Below are 24,777 nucleotides of genomic sequence, written 5' to 3' on the forward strand. Positions count from 1 at the left end.
TAGAGCAGGGAAGTTTGATGCAAGTACCCAAGAGGGTACTTGTGAAGTTTCATCTATGCTGAAAACATATCAGACATTTTTACTCTGAAAAGTCACTACATCTAATTAGGGCTAAATACAACTGAGAAAAGTTTTTTTAGAAAAAAAAAAAAGTTTTATTAGAAAAACTTTGGTTGTTCACTGTTTATCTGTTAAATTCATCTTGGAAAGGCAGTTAGTCTAGCCTGGTAATGACTAAGGTCCAAATATGGTGGGCTGACTTTGTCTTCTGCTAACTAGAAGGAAAGTTATGACCAATCTAGATAGCATATTCAAAAGCAGAGACATTACTTTGCCAACAAAGGTCCATCTAGTCAAGGTTATGGTTTTTACTGTGGTCATGTATGGATGTGAAAGTTGGACTGTGAAGAAAGCTGAGTGCCGAAGAATTGATGCTTTTGAACTGTGGTGTTGGAGAAGACTCTTGAGAGTCCCTTGGACTGCAAGGAGATCCAACCAGTCCATTCTGAAGGAGATCAGCCCTGGGATTTCTTTGGAAGTAATGATGCTAAAGCTGAAACTCCAGTACTTTGGCCACCTCATGCGAAGAGTTGAATCACTAGAAAAGTCTCTGATGCTGGGAGGGATTGGGGGCAGGAGGAGAAGGGGACGACAGAGGATGAGATGGCTGGATGGCATCACCAACTCGAAGGACATGAGTTTGGGTAAACTCCGGGAGCTGGTGATGGACAGGCAGGCCTGGCATGCTGCAATTCATGGGGTCGCAAAGAGTCGGACACGACTGAGCTACTGAACTAACTGAACTGAACTAGAAGAGCCAGAAAATTTTTTTAGATAAATAAAATACCATAAAAATACACATTCTTGATCTAATAAGAAATATTAGAAAAAAATGGAGCAGTTCAAAGCTTCAGACCAACAACCAGATATAGAAATCTCTTAGCAGAGATTCCACTTCTAATGTATAGAAAGTTTCTCTCCTTTCCTTCCAGTGTCATGGGCAATACTGAACAAGAGGTATTCTGAAGAAGCAGCTGGTGCAATTGATTGGAAGCTATGCAGAAATTTTTTACTGAAAAGTCCCAGAATTTGAGATGTATGTATCCCAGGATAATAAAAATATCTCCTTGACAATCAAAGCTCTCTTCTTTCTAAACTCAGTATTTTAAAAATAACATCTATGTGAAAATTGAGAGCTTATCCCAAGTCACTCTAACAGAAGGATAGATTCTGGCTTACTTGGCTTTCATTCAGCACTACTCCTGCCACATCTCAAAGACAAAAGAGACTAAAGGATGACAAGGATTGATTTCTTTCCCCAACTCAATGTGTATGTGGTCTATATGACACTACAATTTCTGCCAATAGATATAAAAATCTGATAAATTACTCAGAACCATAAGCCATTTTAATGGATCCAATCGAACCTGGGTTGTAATTCAACATTAGTAAATTTATACATTAATATCTCAAGAGGAGTCCTGACAGAAAGCCTGGACCTATTTCTTTCTCTGCCTTTACAGTACAGCTTGAACAGGATATCCTGTAAGATGAGGTTTTCCCAATGTAGCATGCAGATTTGCAAAGCCCAAAGGATATTAGGTAGAGCCTAATCTTTTGAATAACACATGTGAAAAATTCTTAAAGAGATGCGAACACCAAACCACCTTACTTGCTTCCTAAGAAATCTGTACACTGGTCAAGAAGCAACAGTTAGAACCAGACATGAAACAACAGACTGGTCCCAAATGGGGAAAGGAGTACATCAAGGCTGTATATTGTCACCCTGCTTATTTAATATGTAGAGTACATCATGAGAAAGGCTAGACTGGATGAAGCACAAGCTGGAATCAAATGACAGGGATAAATATCAATAACCTCAGATATGCAGATGACACCACCCTTATGGCAGAAAGCAAAGAGAAACTAAAGAGACTTTTGACAAAGGTGAAAGAGAGTGAAAACGCTGGCTTAAAACTCAACATTTAAAATATTAAGATCAGGTCATCCAGTCCCATCACTTCATAGCAAATAGATGGGGAAACAATGGAAACAGTGACAGACTTTATTTTCTTGGGCTCCAAAATCACTGCAGATTGTGACTACAGCCATGAAATTAAAAGATGCCTGCTCCCTGTAAGAAAAGCTATGACAAACCTAAACAGCATATTAAAAAGCAGAGATATTACTTTGCCGACAAAGGTCCATATAGTCAAACCTATGGTTTTTCCAGGATGTGAGAGCTGGACTATAAAGAAAGCTGAGCACCGAAGAATTGATGCTTTTGAACTGTGGTGCTGGAGAAGACTCTTGAGAGTCCCTTGAACTGCAAGGAGATCAAACCAGTCAATGCTAAAGGAAATCATCCTGAATATTCACTGGAAGGACTGATGGCGAAGCTGAAGCTCCAATACTTTGGACACCTGATGAGAAGAACTGACTAGAAAAGACCCTGATACTGGGCAAGATTGAAGGCAGGAGGAGAAAAGGATGACAGAGGATGAGATGGTGGGATGGCATCACCGACTTGACGGACATGAGTTTGAGTAAGCTCCGAGAGTTGGTGATGGACAGGGAAGCCTGGCGTGCTGCCCTCCATGGAGTCAGAAAGAATTGGACACAACTGAGTGACTGAACTGAACTGAATCTTTTGAATGCTTTTGATATAGTGCCTGCAGTGAAGAGTAAGAATCAAATTGTAGACTCTGTTCATTTCCTTGAAAAGTCCCATAACCTTGGTTCTTAATCATTTTTTGTATGCAATTATCATTATTATCACATATCTGTACTATTCCTAGTTTTGCAATGGGGAAAAGACAGATAGTAAATATCCTTTACTCAGGGTTTTATGGGCTTCCCTGGCAGCTCATATGCTAAGAATCTGCTTGCAATGCAGGAAACCTGGATTCAATCCCTGGGTTGGTAAAATCCCCTGGAAAAGGGAATAGCAACCCACTTCAGTATTCTTCCATGGACAGAGGAGCCTGGAAAGCTACAGTTCATGGTGTACCAAAGAGTTGGACACGACTGAGTGATTAACACTTTCACTTTCACTTCACTCAGGATCTTGGGCAACCAAATCTGAAGGTTATAATAGTATAAAAAATAAAGTCAATTCCCTCTTATTTTTGATAGGTAGTAGGAAATAAAATCTCTATTTTAAATTTTTGGTAAAGAAAAAAATCAAGGTGTATTATATTTTCATACTCAGTTGAATCCTAGATAAGGCTAGTACCAATCTTGAGTATAATTAAATTGATATCATATCTGGATTAAAATTTTCAATTCTAGAAGAAAATGTTTAACCATGTGAAAGATGTTATCAATTGCTCTGACAATTCTGATTGTTTATTTTCTTCATGCTTTCTTGAAATTACTTCATAGATTTAATGGCTTGGCATATATCTTGGTTTTTTGACTTAATTTAGAATAGTATCTCAGATTTGTTCCTTGCAGAATTCCTCATCATTCCACATTTTTTCACACTAAAAATTTTCTCTAAAAATAATTCTTATCTACCAATTTATAAACATTTAATTGCATTGCCTGAATATCAGTTTAAAATTCTTATCAGGATCTGTCTTAGCCCATTTGGGCTGCTACAACAGACTACCATATACCAGGCGGTTTATAAACATTTATTTTTCATGGTTCTGGAGGCCAGAAGTCCAAGGTCAGGTTGTGTGGTTGGCTGAGGGTTCTCTTCCTGTTACAAACTTCTTATTGTATCCTCACATGGTGGAAGAGGCTAGGGAGCTCTATGGGGGTCACTTCTATAAAAGCACTAATCTCATTTATGAAGGCTCCACCCTCATGACCTAAGCACCCTGCCTAAGGGCCCCACATACTAATACTTTCACATGGGGCCTTAGGATTTCAACATATGAATTTGAAGGGGACTCAAACATTCAGATAGTATAAAGGTCTCAAAATTCAAATCTGCTTTCAGAGTGAAGTTTCCTATTTTCTTCTCCCTGTAACATCGTAGAACAGGATTATCATAACTAGTGTGGAGAATTTTCTAATCCCTGTCCTTATAAGTGCTTAAAGTATAGGAAGACAATTTCAGTGTTATATAAAATAAATCAGAAGAGCTAGGTTTGAATCATTTTTGTAGCATATTATTGGATAATTTATATAATATCTTGTTCTTGATTATTTCTAAGTATTGTTAATCCCATTTTAGAAACTGAGAAACCTGAAGCTCCGAGAGGTTCAATGACTCGTACGGGGTCAGGCAGCTAATAAAAGGAGTCATGAGTCAAAACTGTACCTGCCTGTCTTGAAAATCTGTGTGTGGGTTTAAAAAATTTCTGTTTCTATAATGACATCCTTAATTATTCTGCTTAATAGAAGGTTCTAATTCAAGTTATTTCAATTTTTAAAGTAACAGAACACATTCTGTTCAGCTATACCTCCATGTTTGATATCAGATACTAAGATCAATATAAAGATGAGTAAGATACAACTCTTTCAACAAATTTATAAGCTAGAATAAAAACAGCAAAATTGCTCTTGATTATATAAGAAAAAGGTTGTCTTTTCTTTTTCTACTTATCTTTGACATTTTAATCTTTCACTGGAGGTGGAACATATATTTAAAGGCAATGAATTACTTGAGAAATTTGGTTTCAGATCACATGCTATCCTCACTGGCTCAGTCACAGAGAAATAGCACACAAAGGTTACCCAAATGAAGCTTTTCCTAAATTGGATTTCCATTTCAAAAGATTTCTCCTTTATGTTGACATAAAAGTACAGAATCAACTACTGTAATTTTCATGCATACAACATCTGTGTCTATAAGTACATGATATGATAAGATTTTCAAAGAACAAAGTAAGAATTTAGGGACAAAGAAAGACATAACTTAAAATGAGAATTTGCACTTGTCCCAGAGGCCGTAGAGAAACTGCTAAAAACACCTGACTTCAGATCAGCCTAGGGGCAGTAATTAGTGGAAGTTTCAGGGACTGGCTTACAAATGACCCAAGTGCCAGATTACTTGTTGAAAAAACCATTATAAAAAGTATTTACTGCAGAACAAGGTGAAGAAAACAACTATGGAGACTATAAAGTGATTTATTATCATAACAAACGTAATTATTAGTCCTTGGTGTCAATTTGCATTAATCATATATTTGTATATGGTAGTGAATATAAGCACAGAAATTCAGTTTAAGAGAATCCAGTGAAGATGAAGTTTAGTTACTGCAAAGAAGCTCTGACTTATAAATAAAAAATGTCAAGATATAGACTAAAACAAAAATGAAATTTAAAAAAATAACTAAAGATGAAGTCATTTCTCAACAGGAATAGGCAGTATTCCAGAATCTATTTTCAGCCTTTCAGAAAATAAATTGGTGAAATCAAAAGTTCAATATGAGGAAATGCTTTTTCACAGAGTTAAGGAACACTTGATTAAAGGAAAAAGAAAACCCTTATATGTTCATGAAGGAGTCCACCTACTGGACAGAACAGTTAATTGGTATGGGGAAAAAACTCACAAGCAGGTGTCTTATACTCTAGGCAGAAATCCTCTCAGCAACATGAAAATATAATTTGCTTTTTAAAAAACAATTAGCATTACAATTCTAATAAGAGGCAGGAGTCATTAAGTGGACCTCACTCTAGGAGGGTTTAATACAAATCAAACTGAAAGGAAGGAAGGGAGAGAGGAAAAAAGAGAGAAAGGGAGGAAAGAGGGAAGGAAGGAATGAATCTCATCTCTTCTTTCTAAACTGTTCATGTTTCACTTTGTTCATTTTTTGCTGAGAAGCATTTTAGGGCATAGATTTTCATGTGCATTTTCCACAGAAAGATACTATGTCCTCCCAGCCCAAGAGTATTAACAAATAACAACATCAAAATGCAAATACATTCATTTAAGAAGCAAAACTTCATTCTAACCCTAACCAGTTTGACGGTCATGAGAAAAGGTTCTTATGTCCTTCATCTGTACACTGTCCGCCACCGAGGACTCATAGGTTTCATCTAAGATGTGTGTAAAATTACTTTACAAAGTAAATATCTCATACAGATACAAGACAGTTGAGGCTTGTGTGACAATTTTTACCAGCTAAGAAAGCAGTCTTACTATCTATTCCCTAATTGCCTCACCAAAGCAGAATTAGCCTCCACACACTGGAGGCAGCTTGAAGAATAAAAACAAAGGAAGCACTTAGCCTGGTCCAGGGATTCTTTCGCCACCTCTTGGACACAGCTCACTTCTGTTTGCAACTATTAATCAGGCCAGAACCAACTGGCTGCCGACCCCTGCAGAAGGCACTGATGTTCCAAAACGGAAGGCTTGCTTGCTGTGCTGACACCACTCTTAATGATTCAAACATCTGGAGAACAACATCTCACAGTGACAGTAAGGGCTTCTCTAATAAGCAATAAATCACATGCCGGGTACTGTGAATTCAGAGCACAATGAGAGTGACAAAGTGGTCCCAGCCACAAGAGCCCATCGCTTTCCTTTGAGGCAAAGACTTAGGTATCTCAGAAGGGTGCCCTCAGGTATTAGACATTGCATTCCACCAAGATTTCAAAGAAGTCTTTTAGAATTATAGGAAATAAGTAGCATTTAAATTCTGGTCTATTTCCACCTTCTTAATGCCAATTTATGAATTTAAGTGTTTTTTTAAATGTAACAGATTTGACTCAAATCACAAAAGTAATACATAACAAGTCAAGCAGCAGGGATGTACAGGTTACTATATTTATAAAGATGACAGATTACTATTTCTTTCTGAATGATTATATTACAATGATGTGTTTCCCTATTCATTTCTTAGTAAAAGTCACTCAGTCACGTCTGCCTCCTTGTGACCTCACAGACTGTAGCTCGCCAGGCTCCTCTGTCCATGGACTTTATCAGGCAATAATACTGGGGTGGGTAGCCATTCCCTTCTCCAGGGGATCTTCCTGACCCAGGGATCAAACTCGGATCTCCAGCATTGCAGGCAAATTCTTTACCATCTGAGCCACCAGGGAAGCCCTACCTCTTCCAATTTCCAATTCTCTCTTTCTCTAATCTCTACCCTAGACATCACTAATATCACAAAGCAAGCACCAAGTGGACAGCTACTTAACTGCACTTTCTAGTGTTTCTATAATGATCATATATTAATAAACCCAAGGAGAAAAGTCCATTTGGTAGAACTAATTCATCTACCTCTATAAAACGTCCTCACATTTCCATTATACATTATGTTTACTATCTGCATTCTCTCTGGCTAGGACTTCACATCTTCTTTGTTAGGTCTGGCCTTAAACCTGCTATCTGCTCCCTGAATTTAGGTTCAGTCACAAATATTCCTTAACATTCAACTCTTCCCTATATCCACCAAGCCTGACACCACAATACTACTTGACTCCTCTTCAAGTCAATGACACTCTCACATACTTTTTTCTTGTTTTCACTGGAATTCTGTTTTCCAACACTGTTCCAACATATCTGAGCAGGCTTCTAGGGGTACTACCTCTCAGAGAGGGAGAGAGACTAGATAGATAGGTAACTAAAAGGACAAATGTACATTCAGCACAGGGTAATGGTAACGTGGAAAGACTGAAGTTTAATTTCATGTGAAAGGAATGCCTCCTGGAGAGTATTCATCTTGAGGACAGAAAGTCAAAACCCCTCATTTTTTTATTAAGATCATTAGGACAGGGACAGAAGGCTCTGAATAAAAATGTGTGTGTGAGTCACTCAGTCGTGTCCGACTCTTTGAGACCCCATGGACTGGGGCTCGTCAGGCTCCTCTGTCCATGAAATTCTCCAGGCAAAAATACTGGAATGGGTTGCATTCCCTTCTCCACGAGATCTTCCCAACCCAGGAATTGAACCCAGGTCTCTCACATTGTGGGCAAATTCTTTACTGCCTGAGCCGCCAGGGCAACAAATAGTGCTCAATAAATACTGTTGGCTTACCCCGACTGTGTAAACATACATACATACACACACACACACACACACACACACACACATATAAACAAACACTAAAATAAAGTTAATGAGAAACACAGCAAGTAGTGGAATTTTGAATAATTATTTCTCTACTTTTTTCTACAATTCTTATTTTGCCAATGTTTCCTCATTCATCTAGTCAGTGTTACTTTTATAACAAAGGAAAATTGATTTACACAAAGGAATAAATCCCAGCAGCATTTCTTACAGGAAGTCACTAAGCCTTGAAACCTTCAACCAGCACAGCCAGGTGTCCCTGCTCTGAAAATATGACTTATAGCTGAAGAGAGCAGGACAGCTATGAGCTCTGAAGCTTTGTTACTCTGGTGTGTCTGGGCAGAAATGTAGCCTAAGTCTAGGCCTTCCTTAGTGCATGCCATGTTTTCATAATCACTAGGATTTGGCATCTGTTCTAGTAGAGATTAGCTACTAAAAGCCAGGACTGGAAACTGGCTGGGAACTATAATGGACTTGACTACACAACAGAAAGGATGCTGCTCTAAAACAAATGGAGCCCCCCAAGAACATTAATGGTGACTTATTCATTCTCTCTCCAAATATTTACTTACTGACTACACTATGCCCGACATCTGACACTTTGGGCATATAAAAGAAGACAAATCAGACCACATCTCTTTCCACATAGATCTCACAATCTACTGGGAGATGCAGACAATAAAGATTTAAAGAAAAATAAAGCAGGATAAAGCTGCTTCTTTGAGCAAGACAAGCAGTGAAGTTTTCTCTGACAAGCTGACAAAGACTGAAAGAAATAAAAGAGCGAGCCACACGGACTAATATCATTCTGGACAGGAGAACAGCGAGTGCAAAGGAGCAGCAGAGCTGCTGGAGAACAGGAAGTAAGGACAGAAACTAGGGAGTCTGGAGGCACATAATCTAAGGCCTTCGGGTGAATAAGGATTTTCTACTTCATTGAGTATGATAGCAATGCACTCAAGGGCTTTACTCAGAGGGTCGTAGCATATTTACATTTTAAATGGAACTTTTGGCAATGTAAGACATATAGCTAAATGGAGGCAAGGGAAGACATAAGAGGTAGGAGGATTAAGTAAACGTCCAGGCAATAGATGATGGTGGCTTGAATGAAAGTGGTGACAACAGAAATGGAGAGAAGTAGTCAGATTCAAAAGTGCGCAACCAACAGTTTTGCTGATGCGGGATATGAAACAAAGAGTGATGTCAAGGATGATGGCAAATTTTTTGACTTGAGCAACTAGATATTATCATTTGCTTGAAGGGGAATACTATGAGAGAAACAGAGTTGGTAGAGAAAAATCGAGAATTCAAGTTTGGTTACGTTAGGTTTAAGCAGACATTTGGATGTGGGGCTCAAAGATTCAGGCCATAGATGGAACCTAGGGAGCCTTCGGTGTCAGAGTGGTAATTAAAAGATCACCTAGGGAGTGAATGTGTCTAAAGAACAGGCACGGTCAAGGGACGGAGTCCTGGGACACTTCAACATTTAAGGCCAGAATGAAAAAGAGGATCCAGCAGAGAGGACTGAAAGGGAAAACCAACGAGACAAGGAGAAGATTAGAAGATGCCCCCAGAACCAACTGAAAGAGTCTAAGAGAATGCACTTTGTTGTTGTTTTTTTTAATATAAATTTATTTATTTTAATTGGAGGCTAATTACTTTGCAACATTGTATTGGTTTTGCCATACATCAACATGAATCCACCATGGGTGTACAGGTATTCCCCATCCTGAACCCTCCTCCCACCTCCCTCCCCATACCATCCCTCTGGGTCATTCCAGTGCACCAGTCCCGAGCATCCTGTATCATGCATTGAACCTGAACTGGTGATTCGTTTCACATATGATGAATAACACAACTATGTAAAACTCCCATGTCTTGTCTCTGATCTCAGAGCCTTGGAGAAAAGACAGTAGTTTACATCAGGTCTCAGTTTCCCCAATTCTCATGGGGGAAATCTATGTAGTAGACTAGTAAATACTGTGCCACCTCGTTATGGATTAGTTTGCTTACTCTGAGCCCACTCTTGTTTCTTTCCCTTCTCCTCTTTCAACTAGAGAATGACTCTGGATTCAGCAAAAGCTGAAGAGACCACAGATTTTTCAGAATAACACATCCTGAAAGCCAAGCTTGATTGTGACCATTGTAAAATCAAATTAAATTTCAGGCATGTTATTCTGATGCAGTGAAGAGAAAATGAATCTCAGATATAAGTAGGTTTCTTTTGTTCCAGCTCTGTGCAACGGACCTCTTATGTATTCATTTTATTTCCTTACTCTTTCACCCTATTCAGTTAAATTTATTTTTAGCTATTGTTGGGCATCCTTTAGGAGAGACAAATACTAAGGACTATAATTGAGTACAACCCAAAGGTTCCAAAAACAGCCTGCTTAATGCATCAATGTCAAAGGAAAGAATACCTTTCCTCTCAGGAGGGTCAAAGACTTCTTGCTAACTCTGGTGGCCTGGGAGTCTTCTTCCTGACTTTGATATTAACTGCAGGGACTGTTGGTATTACTGTTACAGGTTAGAATATAGGCTAAAAAGAAAAGACAAGCAGTATCACATGCGGTATTGGACTTAAGTGATACTTTTCATAATGTTACTGGGAGAAGTCTGTTGGAAATGTCACATATAGGTAAACAGTATAGGTGAGCATCTTTGAAATCACTGTCACGTTACCTTTATTTCTATAGTTCTTTATGGACTTTATGATACATCTTACAAGCAGTTTATTGGCTTGGCCATGATTCAGGAAGTAAGGCAAAGACATGCATTCCTTGCACAAGAGTTACTTTGGGGACTTGCCACCAGCTTACATGAAAGGGAGAGCTCAGTGCTCTTGAAGACGTGACTTACTCAGTGGTGCCTGACTCATCCCAAACTTTACCCATCTTCCCCACATCAGTTCTCATTATCAGAAAAAAATGACTCATTAAGAGGAGAGAAAATCAAAGTAGTCCTACATCTTCAGAAAATCAGAATAGGTCACTGTATCCCAAGACCACTCATTATCTTGGAAAGGTATTCTTGTTGTTGTTGTAGAAAAATTTTTATGGACAAATATGACTGGTGAATGCCCAGTAAAATTTATTTTCCTGAATTTTGATGTATTTGTCATTTTTAAAGTATAATTATAAATATTCACTTTCTTACCTAAATGCATAGACAGTTTTGTATTTTTCTAAAAAGAGTCCTCTAAATTGCATAAGCTCAAGCTGTACCAACACCCAATCTCCCTGAGGTAGACATCATTCATTAAAATCACATAGATGGAAAATAATAAAAAATGGACTTGAAACTAGGGCTGCTTAGCATCATAGAGCCCCCTTCATCATTTAAACCCCAGGGTTAATGCATCTCATCTCCTCTTGAGAATAAATAATTTTGGAGGGGAGAGAAAATAAATGAGGCTTCTGGAGAAGGAAATATTAGTAGGTACACAAGGAGGAGCCTGCTGCTGTTAAGTCACTTCAGTCGTATCCGACTCTGTGCGACCCCATAGACGGCAGCCCACCAGGCTCCCCCATCCCTGGGATTCTCCAGGCAAGAACACTGGAGTGGGTTGCCATTCCTTCTCAAACTAGAAGCACCTGAAATTGAACTATTCCTACTTCAAAATTTTGCCTAGACTCGTGCCACACACCTATTACAGGGCTAGCAATAAAGGATTATTTTGAGTGTACGTGAGTATGAACTTTTATTTTGCCCTTACCCATGCATTTCTATAAATTTGACTATGGTTTCACAATCATCATGACCATGAGAATGTCTGATGGGGGAAAAGAAAAATCTGCAGTACGCCCTTTATTTATGGAACTCTCTCTCAGAGGCACCAACCTACTTTTATTTTTGGATGCCTTTTATTATTGTGGTGGTTGTGCTATTGGTAAATGTACCCAGTGGCAATTTCATGACTTGCATACCCAATAAATGCAATAAATAATTAAAGCTAGCATTAAGCATGCTAATAAATTTACAGGGTTGTTTCCTAAAATAATTACCCCAGTAAATGTGAAAAGGCTACAGTTAGCAGATAGGTAAGACAATCATATTTGAGATCTGATCATATTTCTAGAAAATTCACAGTAGCTCTGCTATTAAAGCTAGTGGGAAAACCTTCCTCTAGGGACTATTTTCGTGGTTCATTTTGCACCATGCTAGCACTGACCCAAAAAATGACTAGAGGCACAAGGTTCTGTAATAGGAATAACCACAACACACCTAAAACATAGTTTTGGGCAACTGAATATTGTATATTTGCCCCTTTTGCTTTTATTAATGCAGTTCAGTGGATAAGAGCAGACAGAATCGAAAGAGAGGAGAATGTGCTTTATCATCTGTTGCCAAATTTCAATTTCCTCTTTCAAGTACAGTTGAATGCATTTTCTTTGCAACCCAAAGACAGAAGATCTTGATTACTGTTGCTAGAATAATCTCAGCATTTGTGTGGAGAAGATAGGAAAAATAAATAGTCTCTCTGGATGATGTGTCAGCTTGTGAACTTACAAAACAAGATATATTCTTGGAGGTAGGGAAATTATATTAAGGTGAAATGGTAGAGCCATTAAAATGACAATTGAAGGCTTATTTTGTGGGCCAGGGCTGGCTTCCCAACTGTCCTTTGTCTTTAGCCTCACCCCAGGGGCACAGACAACAAACCGGAAATGAACAGGTCAAGACAGGGGCAACTGTCTGGAAATACAGGTCACTCAAGCTGTGGGCCCTATTAAGAAATGCTAGTTTTTTCATAAAATTTAGTTTCCAGCTCTTTTCTCCCCTGTCTTCACCTACCCCCATGCTTGTTTCAGATCTTTAAAAAGAAAAGGAGGTGATATCTCTCCTGGCTCAGTTGGCATTCTTTCTCTCTATAACAAGAAAATGCTAAGGCAGAAAAACACCACTTGGACTTCTGCGAAGAAACAAAGTAGCTACCAGTACTACTAGCAGACACTAATTTAGGAAACAGCCTATTACTGTCCACTCTCAAGTGATGGGGTTCAAGGCAGGCCACCCTAAAATACAAAATTAAATTTTATAATGTTGATTTTTATAACATTTTTAATATTAAAACATTAATATTTATATAGGGATTTTTCTCCTGTATATAGGCACTGACCAATATCCAATTGTATATCAAGATGAATTTAACTACTTCTCTTCCAAATTTCTATACCTTTTTACAAATCCTGAAGCTGAATTACCTCTTCCATTCATAAATTAAACCTAAAAGAACTACTGATTCTTTTGAATTCTCTGTTGAAAAAGTCAAAATTAAATTATTATCATCATTTATTGCTTAGATTATTCTACTATTTCCCTAATTGATTTTCCTGACTTACGTCTCTCTCCATTCAATTTACCAACAACCAAATTTTCTAAAGTACCATTTTTCATGCTTTCACTTTCTGGTTTAAAATCTCTTGTTGATCCTACATAATGCATAGCATCTATCCTAAACTCTTTGGTCTAACCTGGTAAGTTCATTGCTGACAGCATATCTCCTTTGTTCCCTAATCACAGGAATAATCAATAAATCACAGTGTATTGTAAAATTACCACACTGTAAAATCAGGGAAAAGGGGCTGTTCATCACTTTTTGTTTACTGCTATATTTCTCTATAGTTGGAGAAGAAAGTTATTATATGTTCAAGAAATGGCTTTAATTCATATTAATATCCACACCCTATATGCTTTCTTTTTTTACTTATAAAAAGCAAGGTCCAAATCATGTACCATCTCCTCCAATAAATATTATCAATACTTCAACCTCTATTTATCCTTCTCTTTTTTTCAATATGCCAGTAAATCTGGAAAACTCAGCAGTCGCCACAGGACTGGAAAAGGTCAGTTTTCATTCCAATCCCAAAGAAAGGCAATGCCAAAGAATGCTCAAACTACCACACAATTGCACTCATCTCACATGCTAGTAAAGTAATGCTCAAAATTCTCCAAGCCAGGCTTCAGCAATATGTGAACCGTGAACTTCCTGATGTTCAAGCTGGTTTTAGAAAAGGCAGAGGAACCAGAGATCAAATTGCCAACATCCACTGGATCATGGGAAACCAAGAGAGTTCCAGAAAAACATCTATTTCTGCTTTATTGACTATGCCAAAGCCTTTGACTGTGTGGATCACAATAAACTGTGGGAAATTCTGAAAGAGATGGGAATACCAGACCACCTGACCTGCCTCTTGAGAAATCTGTATGCAGGTCAGGAAGCAACAGTTAGAACTGGACATGGAACAACAGACTGGTTCCAAATAGGAAAAGGAGTACATCAAGGCTGTATATTGTCACCCTGCTTATTTAACTTATATACAGAGTACATCATGAGAAATGCTGGACTGGAAGAAGCACAAGCTGAAATCAAGATTGCCAGGAGAAATCTCAATAACCTCAGATATGCAGATGACACCACCCTTATGGCAGAAAGTGAAGAGGAACTAAAAAGCCTCTTGATGAAAGTGAAAGAGGAGAGTGAAAAAGTTGGAAAGCTCAACATTCAGAAAACGAAGATCATGGCATCTGGTCCCATCACTTCATGGGAAATAGATGGGGCAACAGTGGAAAGTGTCAGACTTTGGGGTGGGGGGGCTCCAAAATCACTGCAGATGGTGACTGCAGCCATGAAATTAAAAGACACTTACTCCTTGGAAGGAAAGTTTTGACCAACCTAGATAGCAAATTCAAAAGCAGAGACATTCCTTTGCCAACAAACGTTCGTCTAGTCAAGGCTATGGTTTTTACTGTGGTCATGCATGGATGTGAGAGTTGGACTGTGAAGAAGGCTGAGCGCTGAAGAATTGATGTTTTTGAACTGTGGTGGTGGAGAAGACTCTTGAGAGTCCCTTGGACTGCAAGGAGGTCCAACCAGTCCATTCTGAAGGAGATCAGCCCTGGGATTTCTTTGGAAGGAATGATGCTAAAGCTGAAACTCCAGTACTTTGGCCACCTCATGCGAAGAGTTGACTCATTGGAAAAGACTCTGATGCTGGGAGGGATTGGGGGCAGGAGGAGAAGGGGACGACAGAGGATGAGATGGCTGGATGGCATCACTGACTTGATGGACGTGAGTCTGAGTGAACTCCGGGAGTTGGTGATGGACAGGGAGGCCTGACATGCTGCGATTCATGGGGTGGCAAAGAGTCGGACATGACTGAGCGACTGAACTAACTAAAGCAGATAGTGAAGACTGCAGTTTATCTATTAATATATTTTCTAGTACTGAATCCAAAATTATGCTTTTTCCCTTTTAGTCTCAGAAATAAGGTATTGGCGATAGTCCTTCTTCTACCCTTGTAAAACAAGAGAGCAGAGCAGCTTCCTGAAGACAGTTCAATTCCAAGAACAAGTGAAAATAAAGGGGTTCCTAGTTTCTCCTTATCAATTCAACAATCAAATAACTCCCTGAACTACTTCAGACATGTTATGACAATGGATCTTACACATAAAGGAAACATCAGAGGTGGGCAGGAAGCATTCTATGGTCCCTCCCATACACCAATATTCTGCAGCATTCTATTCTTTCTAAACCTCTAAGCTTAATCTTAAGCTTCAGCTCAGCTTGAGGAGTGGCTTTCCCCTAGAGAAAGGAATGAGTATCTTATCAAGACATTCCTGCTCCCACCATTGAGTCACCCACTCCAACTATGACTCTGGGTATCTTTCTAGAGCCAGTGTTTCCAGTTTAGATTTTCAAGCTCAGAATCCTTCAAAACAGGTCAAAAACCACATTAACTGAAGTAAATCTGTAGTCATTCTAAATCTAATGCTGAAAATTTAATCCCAATTCTATTTCTTATCCCAAATTTTGACCAGCACATTCACCATTTTCATCAGCAGTCCTGTAATTTTATCAAAAGGCTGAAATTCTAAGAATAAAATTCTGACATTATAGACATATTCCAAACTTGAAAATAACCTCTTTAAATTATTAAAATCCCAAGGATAAATTAAAGTCCAAAAATTAGATAACCTTGAAAGTTTAAATACAAGAAATTTTAAGGTTGAAAGAAATTTAATGTCTATGGTCAAAGTCTCAGGCCTTTGTGAGCTGCAGTTTGAAAATATTAAAACCAAATTGCTAGTACAAAGTCCAAAACTCATGTTGATAAATTTATTCTACTTTTTCTCAGTCAGAGGTATTCTCAGTGTCTAAAATGGGTATAGTTTCCTCAAGGATTCATAAATTGTATCATGTTAAAGACAGGTAAAAAGACATGTTTTTACTACAAACATCTTAAAGAGTCCAAAAAGTAGTCATCTGAAAAAAAAATAAAGTTGAATCTGTATCTTACTTCATGACCACTGACAAACTCAAAAAGAATCAAAAATTTAATGTATAAAGGAAAAAAAGCAACCATAAAAGTACTAAAGAAAATAAATTTCTTTATAAACTTGGAGAAATACATTTCTAAATATGACTCCAAACTCATAAAATAAAATAGATATATTTTTACCACATTAAAAAAATTAGTAGGGTCAAAAGACAAATGACTGACATGGGAAAAACATGTGAAACTCACATCAGAGACAAAAGTAATATCTTCTTCATATAAAAAGAGCAGCTGGATATCGAACAGAAATAAAACACTAAGGGTTCCCTAGAAAAAGGACAAAAACTGAGAGCCAGTTCCCAGAAAAATTCAAGTGGCCCTTAAACAAATGGAAAGATATCAAACTCTTTTGTGTCCTATTATTATATAATGAATGCAAATTAAAACAACACTGAAGTAACATTTTTCACTTATCAGATTGGCAAAAATCTCAACCTTTCATAATATTGTTAATAAGGCTATTGTGAGGCATATAAGCAGAATGCAAAATGTAAAAGACTTATGAGATTTAGCAATATATAAACAATGCTATCTACTGCAAATACTGTAAGAACATCTATGAAATATAATTTTATTGCTCAGACTTCATGAGAAAAGTTAACAGTGGTCCATCAGACAAAAAAATTCATGTGAAGAATTGGATATTAAGTGCTTAAGTGTTGACAATATTGGTCTCTTGAAATGGAGAGCATTAGTTTCTGAATAAAATTCCATACGTAAGATTTGGATGAATTTGGTAGCTAAGTTTAACATATATTTGATGAATAATGGAACCTGTAACTGATTAGATATATGGTCCATTAGTAATATTTGAAATCATTTATTCATAGCTTAGTCGGTAGGGAATCTGCCTGCAATGTGGGAGCCCTGGGTTTGATTCCTAGGTTAAGAAGATTTCCTGGGGAAGGAAATGGCAACCCACTCCAATGCTCTTGCCTGGAGAATCCCACGGACAGAAGAGCCTGGCAGGCTACAGTCCATGGGGTCACAAGAGTCAGACACAACTTAGCGACTAAACCACCATCACCAAACAACGTTATATATGCATTTAACTTCTGATCCAAAAAATCAAGTCTCAGAATTTATACTATAGATAACTTGCCAAAAATGAGAAGTATATAAGCTTATTACCAAACTACTATTTTTAATTGCAAAAGAAGGGAAATCACTCAAGTGTCTATCAACAGGGGAATATTTAAATAAACTATGATACATTCACATAGCAAATATTCATGTTATGCTATATTAATATTTTATACCATGAGAAAGAAGCTCTCTACCTATTGATATGGAAGCATTTCTAGAATGAGCAACTAAGGGAAAAAACAAGATGTAGAACAGTATATAAAATTTGATTTCTTTTGTAGAGAAAAGGCAAAATTAAAAATATGTATTCATATATGCATACATTTGCATTTAAACTTTGCAACCCCAAGGACTGTAGGACACCAGACTTCCCTGTCCTTCACCATCTTCCAGAGCTTGCTCAAACTCATGTCCATTGAGTCAGTGATACCATCCAACCACCTCATCCTGTCATCTCCTTCTTCTGCCTTCAATCTTTCCCAGCATCAGGGTCTTCTCTATGAGTCAGCTCTTTGCACCAGGTGGCCAAAATATTGGAGCTTCAGCTTCAGCATCAGTCTTTCCAATGAATATTCAGGACTGATTTCCTTCAGGAGGGACTGGTTGGATCTCCTTGCAGTCCAAGGGACTCTCAGGAGTCTTCTCCAATAACACAGTTCAAAAGAATCAATTCTTCAGTGCTCAGCCTTCTGTATGGTCCAACTTTCACATCCATACATGACTACTGGAAAAACCATAGCCTTGACTAGACTGCCCTTTGTTGGCAAAGTAACATCTCTGCCTTTTAGTATGCTGTTTAGGTTGGTTGTAGCTTTTCTTCCAAGGAGCAAGCGTCTTTTAATTTCATGGCTGCAGTCACCATCTGCAGTGATTTTGGAGCCCAAGGAAAAAAAGTCTCTCACTGTTTCCATTGTTTCCCCATCTATTTGCCATGAAGTGATGGGACTGGATGCCATGATCTTAGCTTTTTGAATGTTGAGTTTTAAGCCAGGTTTTCACTCTTCTCTTTCACTTTCATCAAGAGTCTCTGTAGTTCCTCTTCACTTTCTGCCATAAGGGTGATGTCATCTGTCATACCTGAGATTATTGATATTTCTCTCAGAAATCTTGATTCCAGCCTGTGCTTCATCCAGCCCGTGCTTCATCCAGCCCAGCATTTCTCATGATGTCCTCTACATATAACTTAAATAAGCAGGGTGACAATATACAGCCTTAAGGCATTCCTTCCCAATTTGGAACCAGTCTGTTGCTCCATGTCTGTTTCTAACTGTTGCTTCTTGACCTGCATACAGGTTTCTCAGGAGGCAGGTAAGATTGTCTGGTATTCCCATCTCTTTAAGAATTTCCCACATAGTCTAACTCAAACCAAACTGCCTGGGTCTATCTCTCACACTTACAAATTAATTAAAGTCTTTTAGACGATCTATAAAACGGAAATTGTAGGAATTCTTACTTTAGGGATTGATACACAAAAACAATGAGTTAACAACTGCAAAGTACACAGGACAATATTGGGCATTTACTAACAATTACAGTAATGTTTGTTAAACAACTGCTGCTTCTGTTTAGTGGCAAAGTCGTGTCTAACTCTTTGCGACTCCCTGGACTGTAGCCTGCCAGGCTCCTCCATCCAAGGAATTTCCCAGGCAAGAATACTGGATTAGGTTGCCATTTCCTTCTCCAGGGCATCTTCTCTACACAGGGATCAAATCAGGGTCTCTTGCTTGGCAAGCAAATTCTCTGCCCCTGAAGCACCTGGGAATCCCATGTTAAACAAGTAAATATCAGTAAGTACAACTTGAAAGAAATATAACAGAAATTAGATTTATCAATGTATATTTTTTTAGTTTTTGAATTACAAGTTTTTGAGTTTGGAATGTATGGTTCAAAAACAAAAGTAAATTAACATATAAACTTAAAACTGGCCCCAGAGCACTAAAACTTAAATATAAGACATTCCCAGATTCTAGACTAGATATCCCCCTAAAACACTGTGTTCTTAAAAATCAGAATTGGTGGCACAAGAGGTAAAGAATCCACCTGCCAAAGCAGGAAACACAAGAGATGCAGGTTTGATCCCTGAGTTGGGAAGATCCCCTGGTGTAGGAAATGGCAACCCGCTCCAGTATTCTTGCCTGGAGAATCCCCTGGACAGAGGAGCCTAACAAGCTACAGCCCATAGGGTCACCAAGAGTTGGACAGGACTGAGCGACTGAGTATGCACGAAAAGGAAGAAGTATACCTGGAAATATTATTGGTTTTAGCTTTATCTGGATGCTTGTAAGTCTGTGTGAGCGGTACAGATTCCAGGAAACTATTAGTATATTAATTATGACACTATGGACTCATCAATCTAGGCACAAAAATGCATTTAGCATACCACTGCCTCTCTTGGACTGACATTTCAGACATTCCTGACTTTCAGAAAAGTTTAAAATTCTGCAGTCAAGATCGCCAGATTTTACTTGAAGTATAATTTTTCCCTCTGCAACATATTTTTAAAACCTCTTCATTTCTGTTCTCTCCTTTAACTTCCAGTTTTTGACACTCTGTTACTACTGGAAGTGGAAACTCTATCTCATGAAATAAGCCTTACTACCTCCAGAAAGCAGATATTTTCAATCCTATATGACAGTGACTCTTTCCACTGCCTCTTGCTACGGAATGGCTTAGCTGGTGAAACCTGTATCTCAGAGAGGGTTTCCTTTTTATCTTATTTATTTTGGCTGAAAAATCACTCTCAAAAGTTGATTCCTGAAGTGAAGCTGCAATTGATGTTTCTGAAGCCTGAGAGCCTAGGGGCCCACTGAGAACTAATAGCCCTTCCATATGCTCCTGCGGGCAGTGCCTTTCATCACTGAAGTGTTCAGGCCTTGAATAGCATTTTTTTTTCTGCTACACATTTTTCTACAGCAATAAAATATGCCTCTACTTTTTATCTTCCTATACCTTTCAGAAAGTTGGAGTTAATTTGTTAACCATTTAATCCATTTCAAAAGTTGAGTTTCTAACTGCTTAACCTGCTTATTAATTTGGTCTGTTCTCCAAAATATAACAGATTATTGCTGTTTGCTGGAAATGAATACTTGCCTTCCTTTTTATCTTTTCCAGACATCAGGGTTTGTGGGTTTTGTTTTTTTTCTAATTTCTTCCTCCATTTCTTAAATTCCAGAATCATTTCAACTATCAATGATGAAATCACTACATTCTGAGTTTACTAAAAGTATCTACTATTTAAACAGATTTCTTATCCCCCACTTCTCTGAGATGGATAATTCAACAAAAAAAGACTTTTCTCCCATCAGACTGATATCAAGCCTATACAAGCTTAAATTTAACTCATCTTCTTGCCTTGTTCCTTGCAATGTGCCTTATCTTGCTGAGCCTTGTCTTCAGTCCTAATTCTTGGGCATATTCCTTTAAGGCACAAACTAAGTATATCTCTCTGCAAATCTACAAAGACTACAGTACCTGAAAATCACCTAATGATACTCTGTATATTCTACAGAACTTCCTACTTTTCTCACTATTTAAGATTCTGTTCTAATGCACTTTATATCATTTTCTTACCTCAATTGTTTCTTGACTCTCTTTGAAGGAGACATTCCATTTGAGACCCTGCCTCTTTCTCTTTTTGATTACTTTGGGACCTGGGGACCTATTTCAATCTAGTAACAACTAAACACCTCTCCCTTTTCTTATACTCTGTGGAACAGCATTTACATCCCCTTGACTCTCTATTTCTCCCTTACAGATGTCTACTGGAACTTCAAAGTGTAATTTTCTACGTCACCTTTGTCAATTCACTTCATAATTTCTCAAGTTTTCTTCTAAAATAAGTTTTATTCTCCGCCAGTTTTTCTTTTGTTTCCATTGTTCATTTGTTTCCATTGTTCTATATTAACCTGAGCACGAATTTTAAATTACTTGAATACCTCAAACTAAGCAAATGCAATCATTAGAACCAGAGATTCCCAAACGCAAGCCTATCTGACTTGTTTTCTTAGACACTATTTTTGCAATCGTTTTATTGAGTTATTTTTCCTGCTGAATTTAGGAAGTTATATGGTCCTTATCGGCTTCCCTGGTGGCTCAGCGGTAAAGAATTTGCCCACAATGCAGGAGACCGAAGTTCAATCCTTGCATCAGACAGATCCTCTGGAGAAGGAAATGAGAACCCACTCCAGTATTCTTGCTTGGGAAATCCCACAGACAGAGAAGCCTGTCATAAAAGAGTTGGACATGACTGAGGGACTAAACAACAAGATACTCTTTACAGTAAGGGTTCTCTTTTTTTTTTTAATTTTGGTATCCATCAACCTCCTATTGGTGGAGTCACAATTTGAATCTCAGCAGTGAAAAGTCATGGTCAGACTGTATGAAATTATCAAATTTAGGGCCACTTGAGATTAAGAGATAAGTGGTGGTGGTTTAGTCACTAAGTCCTGTTGTATCTCCCCAAAGAGATAGGAGAAACTTTTAAACATAGGAACAAGTCACATGACTCCTAGATTTGTCCCTCTGTTTCCTCTCTTGACTCTGAAAAGGACTCCAAATAATATAAAAAATAACCAGAATTTCATATTTTCTCTGCCACAACCTAAGCCTAGCACTAAATACATCCTGCAGATACTGCTGATTACAGTAGCAACACTTTGAGACCTAAAAAAGGCTGGTACACGAAAATACTCTCTATAATCAAACCCTTGTCTCTGACAAGGCTACTTAGAAATAATCAAATATGTAGAATTTAAGGTCAAGCAGCAGCAACTATTTGGCTAGGATGCATTTAATAAGGATATCTCAGTGGTACTGGTCAGATTTTCTTGCTGAGCCCTTGAAAGCTTGCCTACCTTTGCTTACATCCCAAAGTATGCAGACTTGCCCGCTACAGAAATCGGCGTCTGCTTATATAAAAACAGCCACTCTCCTGTAAACAAAATTGCCATAAGCTGGAACAGCCCCTTACCACTGAAAATACGTTGTCACAGCTCCCTACTGCTGAAAATATGTGGTCAGTGCCTAGTCCAACACTGTCCAATACCTCCCACTCCAACCATGCCATAAGCATGCACCTGAAGTGTTACTCCATAAACACTCTAAAACACAGATTTCTCTTTTTCGTTTTCTCTTTACTCCCACTCTATATTCTAGATGTCTGCATGTGAGAAGAGTCCCGTAAGTAAACTCTCTCTCTTCCCTTGAGAGAAATGAAAAAAAAAAATAAAAGCGGCAGGAAAACCAAAATATTTCCTTACAACTGCTAGAGAAGGTACTTAATTAAGTATGGCTTATAACCGCAGGCTTACTGATACTGAACTCCAGAATTAGACTTACCAAACACTGGCCAGACAGCGTCCAACGGAAGATGGCGCAGAAGCAAATTCGTCGCCTGTCAACTTTACCGCCTGGGGGCCTGAGTGCCGAGTGAGGTGGGAACCTATTAGAAATCGCTCCTCCCTAAAAGGAAATAAAGGGGCGGGTCACATCCCGACTTCCTCTTTCAGAACTGACCAATCAGATAGCTAATTGCCACAGGCTATACAGGAAGAAGTCCAAAGATCGAGAACCGTTAAGGGTGTTGTTCTTGTATGTGTCCCTCCATGTAAAGGAAACAGCACTGGGACAAGGGTTCCTGTTCCTTAACATAATGCATGGTCTTTCCGGTGGAAATCTTTTCCTTCTTTGTCACAGCGATTTTACGGCAAACTCTCCGGTTGTTTCTTTCAGTTACATCTTAATCCCACCTGGCCGTGAGGGAAATTTGAAAGTGCCTGTAATCAGAGAATGAGCCACAAGTCTTGCAGTGTATCTGACCTCTCCTAAGCATGCCAAGTTATTAATTATGGTGCTAAGTCACTTCAGTCGTGTCCGACTCTGTGCGACCCCTTAGACGGAAGCCCACCAGTCTTCCCCGTCCCTGGGATTCTCCAGGCAAGAACACTGGAGTGGGTTGCCATTTCCTTCTCCAATGCATGAAAGTGAAAAGTGAAAGTGAAGTCGTTCAGTCGTGTCCGACCCTCAGCGACCCCATGGACTGCAGCCTTCCAGGCCCCTCCATCCATGGCATTTTCCAGGCAAGAGTACTGGAGTGGGGTGCCATTGCCTTCTCCGATTAATTACAGTAACCATGTTTTCCAAGCTAGGACCCCTGAAAGTGAAAGGGGACAATAAAATAAATTTATAAATTTTTGAGATTTTATATTGGCGAATTTAGTATAGACAGCAATTCAAAATTCATTTTTTTAAATGAAATTATTTCTCAAAGTTAAACTATATTTAAGCAAAAACTTTAAGATGTCTTCATTATAATATGAATATTAAAAAACAGCAAAATGGTAATTCTTGTCAAATCTTAATGTATTTTAATTAGTTTCAGCCTTTATTGTCTGTAATACTGTCACTAATATTTTCCTGAAGAATATATTTTTAATATGGTGTTGCTGCTGCTGTTGCTGCAGCTGCTAAGTCGCTTTTGCTACTGTTAAGTCTGCTGCTAAGTCACTTCTGCTGCTGCTGCTAAGTTGCTTCAGTCGTGTCCGACTCTGTGCGACCCCATAGACGGCAGCCCACCAGGCTCCCCCATCCCTGGGATTCTCCGGGCAAGGACACTGGAGTGGGTTGCCATTTCCTTCTCTGATGCATGCAAGTGAAAAGTGAAACTGAAGTCTCTCAGTCGTGTCTGACTCTTCGTGACCCCATGGACTGCAGCCTACCAGGCTCCTCCGTCCATGGGATTTTCCAGGTAAGAGTACTGGAGTGGGGTGCCATCGCCTTCTCCGTAAACTGCTTCAGTCCTGTCCAACTCTGTGCGACCCCGAAAACAGCAGCCCACCAGGCTCCCCCATCCCTGGGATTCTCCAGGCAAGAACACTGGAGTGGGTTGCAATTTCCTTCTCCAAGGCACGAAAGTGAAAAGGGAAAGTGAAGTCGCTCAGTCCTGCCCTACTCTTCGCGACCCCATGGACTGCAGCCTACCAGGCTCCTCCATCCATGGGATTTTCCAGGCAAGAGTACTGGAGTAGGTTGCCATTGCCTTCTCCAATATGGTGTTACTGTTTTAAAATTTTTTAATTGCCTTCAGTCTTGTCAAATATGTATCTTATGGTTGATATATGGGAAATTTTGACATCTTTAATTTACTCCTCACTGTAGATAATATTTTAAATTTAGAAAATAAACTCAGAGAAATTATGCTAAACAGAAAATCTCATTTCCAGTTTTTCTTAAAATATATAATTTCCAGTCCAAATATTTTCCCAAGTACTGTCTTTTTTGTCTCTACTCAAAGTAACAATCTTCAGCAAACATTTGTATGATACAAGTTTCATAAAATGTTTTCCATTATTTATGATCTTTTTGAAGGTTTTGCCAAACTTAGAT

General features: G+C 38.5%; 1 protein-coding gene across 3 annotated transcripts in view; it reads right to left on the bottom strand.

Annotated features, from left to right (window-relative positions):
* Positions 1-22,852, bottom strand: part of COX7B2 (cytochrome c oxidase subunit 7B2) — a 136,627-nt gene extending 113,775 nt beyond the window's left edge. For 2 of the 3 annotated variants that reach the window (XM_070372939.1, XM_070372938.1), the window contains exon 1: positions 22,732-22,815. The gene's annotated coding sequence lies outside the window, so the exon portion shown is untranslated. Of the gene's footprint in view, positions 1-22,731 lie in introns of all 3 variants that reach the window. The other variant, XM_005892921.2, reaches the window with a different exon arrangement.
* Positions 22,853-24,777: the final 1,925 nt, after the last annotated feature.

The sequence above is a fragment of the Bos mutus genome, chromosome 6, assembly GCF_027580195.1.
Source record: "Bos mutus isolate GX-2022 chromosome 6, NWIPB_WYAK_1.1, whole genome shotgun sequence".
NCBI lineage: Eukaryota > Metazoa > Chordata > Mammalia > Artiodactyla > Bovidae > Bos > Bos mutus.